Genomic DNA, 7414 nt, shown 5'->3' with positions numbered 1-7414 from the left:
GCTTGCAACATAAGACTGAGCAAAAAAGGAAGGCTATATATAAACATAAAGACAAAAGACATCAATTTATCAGCACCCTCAGTTACTAATACTAGTTCAATGCCCATAACAACTTATACATAAATCAGATTCATCAACATCAAGAATGAAGTAGCAATTAGTACATTTTAATATAAGCCAGAGAAACCACCAACCTTCGGTATAGAGTCGAGCGCACCTGCAAATATTCAAACTACTCATCAATGCTCTTCAACTTTCTGCTTGTTTGGCTTTATAACATTTTTGATCGGAGTGTCTCTGATGAGTCTTATGTAGACGAAACGCGCGTCCGTCGTTTTAATAGTTATCAAAGGTATCAGGATTATAATTTAGTACGTCAGACGCGCATTTCGTCTCCTTAAAAACTCATCAGTGACGCTCATATCAAAATTTTTATAAAGCCAAACAAGTACAATAGAGGGACGAAAGATACAAAAGGGACAATGAAACTCATAAATCGAAAATAAACTGACAACGCCATGACTAAAAATGAAAAAGACGAACAATAGTACACATGACACAACATATAAAACTAAAGAATAAACAACACGAACCCCACCAAAAACTAGGAGTGATCTCAGGTGCTCCGGAAGGGTCAGCAGATCCTGCTCCACATTTGGCATCCGTCGTGTTGAAGAGCATGATCCTGGTACCTGTCATAACTACTTTTACACATTTATTCCAACAACTGAATTAATAAAATGTATGATACAATTTCACTTAGATTTGTAAATTGTTTAACACATCGTTCAAACCTCTTTCTCATTGTTGATGTTTTACTGTCAGGGTTAGTTTTTCCAGCATATCAATATTGAACGGATTTCAATGTCCATCCTAAAAGTTTGTTTAAGAACTAATGCTGCTCATTCTGAAAATAATGATAAAAATAATAATATAGTTGGGTAGTAAACTGTTTGCAACTTTTGCATCACGGTTATGATGTGAGATAACATGTGATTCATTGTATGTTCAGTGTAATATTTAATATATAATTGATGTTGTGTCATTCTTGTTGGTGTCTTTACCAGGTATATATTTATATTTTGCACATCTGATAGACAGGTGTCAGTTGACATAGATATTATTACATGAATGATTAACTATTAAAGGTTTTCGTGGTCTAGCCCGTTAATAAAATACTACAAGCAGTGGGGAACTGTGTTTGGTGTAGGCAACAGCTACTGAGTTAATACTGACTTAAACTCACTTTATGGATCAGTAAACAAGGTTGCATTTATGTCCCAAGTCATTACCTATAGATGTCCATGTATGACATGTATGAAGTGATGTTTTATATTTCCAATGATTGTAATCGATGTAAAATTGTCATTTTTGCTTTCTGGAATCGTTCATCGATTTAAATATTTTCTTTTGAACAATTTGATTCTTTTACTACAATAAAAAAAATGATCAACAACATCAATTCACTAAAGAGAGAAGAAAGATATAAACGGGGCCTTCAAACTTACAAGTCGAATATAAACTGGTAACTCCATGGCAGAAAGAAAAACAAAACCAAAAGACAAACATCAGTACACAAAAAATAAATAAATTTAAAAACATAAACAAAATAATGACCTTATAGTTCGACTAACAAAACAGCTAACACCACGAGATGATCGAAGTCGAAACAATACAAAAATGTTGAATCAATTTGTGTTTTAAAGAACTAATTTCTTCACCACAAATTAACATTGCCACATACTTTGTCTAATTGCTTTAACCTGGAAATTTGTTTTCAACTCAAATGTGGTAACTATTTGGCATGTGAAGCAGGATCTTACACCTGAGATCACTCCCAGTTTTGGTGGGGTTCGTGTAGTTTAGTCTTTAGTTTTCTATGTTGTGTCTTCTGTTCTATTATTTATCTGTTTGTTTATTTCTTTTGTAGCATTGGCGATTTCAGTTTATTTCCAATTTATGAGTTTGACTGAACCTCTGGTATCTTTTGCCCCTCTTTTACCTACCATATTTACTAAAGAAAGCAATCCCGTCATATATACACAAGTCTCATTGCGTCGCGTTCATTGCTTGGATTTTTTTTTATACATATACATTAAACTTACAACTGCGATTGAGATCACGTGCATTCCGTGAGTACATAGAGCATGTACATAATATTCAGTCCGATCCGTTCACTGCCATTGAAGAGCAGTTCTGTAGATTTTCTGTGAGATAAGCTTTCCTCTGTAGGGTCTATAAAATATGTGTCTGCAATGTTCCTATACACTTCCCCAAGACGACAATGCGATGAAAACTGTGTCACAGCTATTTCAGATTCAGAAATATAACAAGATCTGAATAGGGTTAGCTTTGTTCTGGAAGCCATTTTGTTTGTTTTCCTTTAGTAAAGTACAACTATGATCCTCTCAGATTGACTCCCATATAGTATATTGATATAGAAATATCCAAGTTCGTTAATAGAACACTTATCTGAAAAGTTACATGACCTTGCCAATATAAGATTTAATAGACCTTATGTATTTCTATTACCCGATGTGAGTAATCAGTTGTAATATTATATCGGGGTATCTTTATTGTAACGCAGCTAAGTTTGAAATACGTTGATATAATGACAAGCTGTTTACAAGATTAAGTTGTGATCATTTCTTTGTTACAAATCGGAATGATAATGTTTGAAGACTTATATTATTTTGACACCAGCGATGAATACAAATAAGTAGGATCATTGGTATTATGTGGATGAAATGTGTAACGCGGTTTGGAAACCAAAATGATAATTGGAAATGACTAAAATGTAATATGCTATATTGACCGTTCTAAAATTAAGCTGTATTACAGATCCGAAAATAGTTACATCAAATCCAGCATGGACACCAACAATACAATGCAGTGTGACTAAAACGGTACTATTAAACAAATGAAACTTGATTAGATTAGTGCAATAAGCCGGGTGAGGGTTGAAATGTATTATTAGAAAACAGCACAATTGAAATGTAACTTAAATGCATTGTTTTCACCGAAGTTTGCTTTATTAAAAAAAGATTTTATTTGCTAATGATTTAATTTGCACCACATCTTCTGATAGGCTGAACGTTTTTTGTCTTTCTGTCCATAGATATATTCATTTAATGTGACCGTGATGTTCTTCACGTTTTCCTTTTTAAAATTGGAACTTAGAATTGGTTAAGAAGGAATGATAGTTTTTCTGTCTATTCGAAATAGCCTACAAAATGTTGTGCACACTGTTAAATAACAAGGCTTATGCAGTGTACACCTCATTCCATAAGTATTTTAGCAAAGTGGATTCGACACAAATGAAAATACAATATTCCAAACTATATATTGTTATGTACGCGGAAAGCGAGACAACGAGATTGTGTTTTACGGCGATGGCGACAGCGATAGCGTCAACAATTGTTAAGTTTTCTACTTAAGTTAATTATATAGAGAATACTAGTGATAGATTATTGATATTTGATATAAAGTTTAGTTACTATCAGTACATATTATTTCGAAGACCTGACCCATAGGTGATGGTCCAGCAACTTTTAGTTAACTAACAGTTTTCAATGTTAAGTTTCTGCGTAAGTTAGTTGGATAGCATCTCGTTGTGATTGCCTGTGATTATATTATGTATCAGTTGCATAATATCAGTACATATCTGTTTGAAGACAGGTATGAGGCCCTGCCCCCATGGCCATGGTACAGTGACTTTGAATTAATTAACAATTCAATGTAAGGTTTCTTGTTTTAGTTGTTTTAAGAAGTAAAATTGAGAAAAAAATGGGGAATGGCCAAAGAACTACTTGTGACAGATCGATAATATTTTGCGTAAAGTTGCTTACTATCAGTACATGTTAGAATGTCGAGACATTTCTAGGCCCTGCTCACTAGATCATGGTCCAGCGACTTTTAACAAATAAGCACTACTGCTGTACCACCAGCCCAGTAGTCAGCAATTTTGTGCTGACATGAATTATCATTGATATGGTTATATTTATAAATTAACTGTTAACAAAATTTTGAATTTTTGAAATACTTAGGCTGTTCTACCTCAGGCATTGATTACCTTAGCTGTATTTGACAAAACTTTTAGGAATTTTGGTCTTCAATGATCTTCAACTTCGTACTTTATTTGGCATTTTTAACCATTTTTGGATTCGAGCGTCATTGATGAGTCTTTTGTAGACGGAACGCGTGTCTGGCGTATATACAAATTTAGTCCTGGTATCTATGATGAGTTTATTTACTGGCTAAACACCAAACAAAAAATAATATAATAATTATTTCAATGAACTAAAATATCGTACAAAATTTAGTGAAACAGTGCATTTTTCAAAAACGAAATAAATCAGTAAGCCGTTCATATGTAAATTAAAAAAAATGGATGAATAATAAAAAAAATCATGCTAGACAAGTCTAAACAGATAAATTTTCACATTCTTTTCAACGTTTAAAGCGTTGTTCATTCTGTAGATTACAGATATGGTGTTCTAGAAAGTTGACGAAAGCTTTGTCAAATCGTCTTTAGGTATGGTTACAAATCTGTACATGAACAGTTTATATGGATAACGATACAATAATGGAGATGATAGGGTGACATGACAACTGGTATTATATGGTTGTATTTCACATGCCGAGTGATAGTGTTATTGTTGCTAGAAAACGTACTAGAGTATGGGTTTATCATGTTTGTCAAGATCGTTTTCTACTTTGCACCATATACACGTTAAATACTTTGCCACAAGATTAACAAGTACACTTATTGTTTGTAACCTATTGCTGTTGTCATTTTAAAATTATTATAAGGGCAATGTCTTAAGTTAATATTAACAAATATTAATTGTCACGAAGAGCAGAAAATTAAATAACCTTTTTCATCCAAACCTTTAATTTGATATCATCATATGAACTGATAAATTAATGTACTCGAACAAAGAGAGTGCATAATCTTAAAATGAATAAGAATGTAGAAAGATGCACCAAAGCGAACCGTAACGTGTAATACACCTGTAACACGGAACCAATTTGAACATTTAACTACTGACGTTTTTCATTTATAAAATATCTTTAATCTTTGTACATACTGATCAGAATTGTGAAAGATACAAAAGGGATATTCAAACATTCTAGCCTGATTGATGATTAACAGTGAACGAAAAATAAAATATGACACAAAATAAGAAACTCAAACTGCATACCAGGCCTGTGACTTAAGACTGGCAGCCCGTCCGTTTAACCTTGGACACGCTGTAACATTACATTATAAGACTATACCCTCATGCCCTGAAATGGCTTAGAAACATAAGACCTACCCCTCAAGCCCTGAAATGGCGTCACTCATAAGCTTATCACGAACGGATGTATATATATAAACATAAAGACAAAAGACACCAATTTATCAGCAACCTCTGTTACTAATACTAGTTGAATCATGTCTATAACAACTTATGCATAAATCATATTCATCAAGAATGAAGTATCAATTTGTACATTTCTTTTTATTGTATTTCGTTCTTCGAGTTTTTATCTTCACTATAACATTTATCAAAGGTACCAGGATTATAATTTAATACGCCAGACGCGCGTTTCGCTACATTAGACACTCATTTGATTAGATGCCAAAATGAGTTGAATTAATTACATATTTTTTTTGTATTTTATCGTTATTGATAGCAAACTAATTGCTATTTTCAATTCATAGTAACTAGTGTTAATGCAATTTTTTTAAAGGTATAACATAATGACTCGTGTGTAAGCCCATTATTAATACATATAAAAAACATGCTTCGTTAGTGTATTTAAACTAGCTGTCAGTAACTGCGAGTACTCTTAGGTCAGTACTCATTGTCTTTTTGTTGTAGGGATAAACAAGTACACGACCACGTCCACTTTCTGTTGATGTTATATGTATTGCTATTAGACATGTTACGAAAAGGTATATTCACGACGCTGATGTTGACAAATTACATTTTAAATGTGGGGTTGTGTCAAAACACAAAAGAGATTACCTGTGTATACATTGAATATAATTCTAAAAACCTGAATTGATCCTTTTGGAGGAAATTCCATATGGAACGAATATTCAATAACATTTTTACCATATGAAATATGAGAAATAGATAGCAATTCAAAAATGAGAGAGGGGGAGGGGGGGGGGGGCGTTCATGTAAATGCAGTAGATGTACGGGGTACATACGTGTGTGAATTCTTCGGCGAGCCCTTAACAGGTCTTTCAAAAAATCTGGTATTATACTACTCGTGAATAAGTTTCTTACGGTAATTTTAATAAAGTTATGAAAATAAAAAAAGAGGTGTATGCATTCCGATCCACTTGTTTACCACCTATTTTTTTATTTAACGGGGTGTATTTTAAAACACCTTAAACAGGATTTTGTTTTACAATTTCAACTTGAAACATGTTATAGTTTTAGGAAATTTACTTGCAATCATATGATATAGCGTCGAATACATGTATTTTTCCCTTTATGTCCTTACAACTTTGTCTTAATTCGAACAGTTACAGCTCAATTTGTATTTTCTTTATAAGGGGTTTGTGATTTATTGATTGTCGTTTTACATCCGGTGGCAAATATTTCATGCATGTTCAGAACGGTAAGAGGTTTGTGTAATACAGGCCCCACTACTCACCGGTTGAACATCCCTGCAGCGTTACAATGATGTTTTGCATGATAGCATAATGACTTTGCATTTACACTCTAACACCACTTTATGCAGATATTTTGTATTTTATAAATTCCTGAAACGTTTTGTGGAAATTCGACAAAAATGACGATAGTAAAATCAACACCGATGACCGATTGGTCTTTTCTCTATTTAAGATAACAATGCTAGGGGTTCTCTAAAAATATTTATATGGCGCTTTTATATCAAATCTGTTTGATGTGTATCTACTACTACTCTACAGAGGTACCTTTTTCAGGGAGGGGGAGGGGACAAGGATTCAATTTGAAAAAAAGAAGTTTCGAGATTTAAAAAAATGGCAGAATGAGCAACTTCACAAAAAATTGCAGGGTGACAATTCATGTCAAACAAGGCTGAACAAGCTAATAAAAAGTCCGGATAGAATAGGGCGATAAACAGGCAGGACATATAACAAAAATGTTAAAGCTTTTCATAGGCCTGTCCTAAGTCAGGGGCCTGTAGTTCAGTGTTGGTCGTTAGCTACTGTGTTATATGTGTTCTTCGAAAATGTTTACCCCTACAGACGCCACCAACTTGGAAGCTTAACCACGAATAGAAAGAAGAAAGTGTAAAAAAGGAATGTTCTATATCAGAGTGTCGAACACGCTATAAAGCACTAAAAAACTTTCAGTCATTGGAAGCTTATGACGGCACCCGAGAGAGAAAAATCAGCCAGACTATAGAGCTCTGTGTATGATTAGTGGAG

The 7414-nt window shown here is 33.5% G+C and overlaps 1 long non-coding RNA gene across 1 annotated transcript; it reads right to left on the bottom strand.

The window, feature by feature from the left end:
• Positions 1–702: 702 nt before the first annotated feature.
• Positions 703–2446, bottom strand: LOC143074250 (uncharacterized). Its single transcript, XR_012977753.1, has 2 exons — positions 2106–2446; positions 703–907 (listed from the first exon to the last, which is right to left on the bottom strand). It is a non-coding gene; the product is annotated as an uncharacterized LOC143074250 (long non-coding RNA).
• Positions 2447–7414: the final 4968 nt, after the last annotated feature.

Source organism: Mytilus galloprovincialis, chromosome 5 (assembly GCF_965363235.1).
Source record: "Mytilus galloprovincialis chromosome 5, xbMytGall1.hap1.1, whole genome shotgun sequence".
Classification (NCBI taxonomy): domain Eukaryota; kingdom Metazoa; phylum Mollusca; class Bivalvia; order Mytilida; family Mytilidae; genus Mytilus; species Mytilus galloprovincialis.
This window is presented reverse-complemented; position numbering and strand designations above follow the sequence as displayed.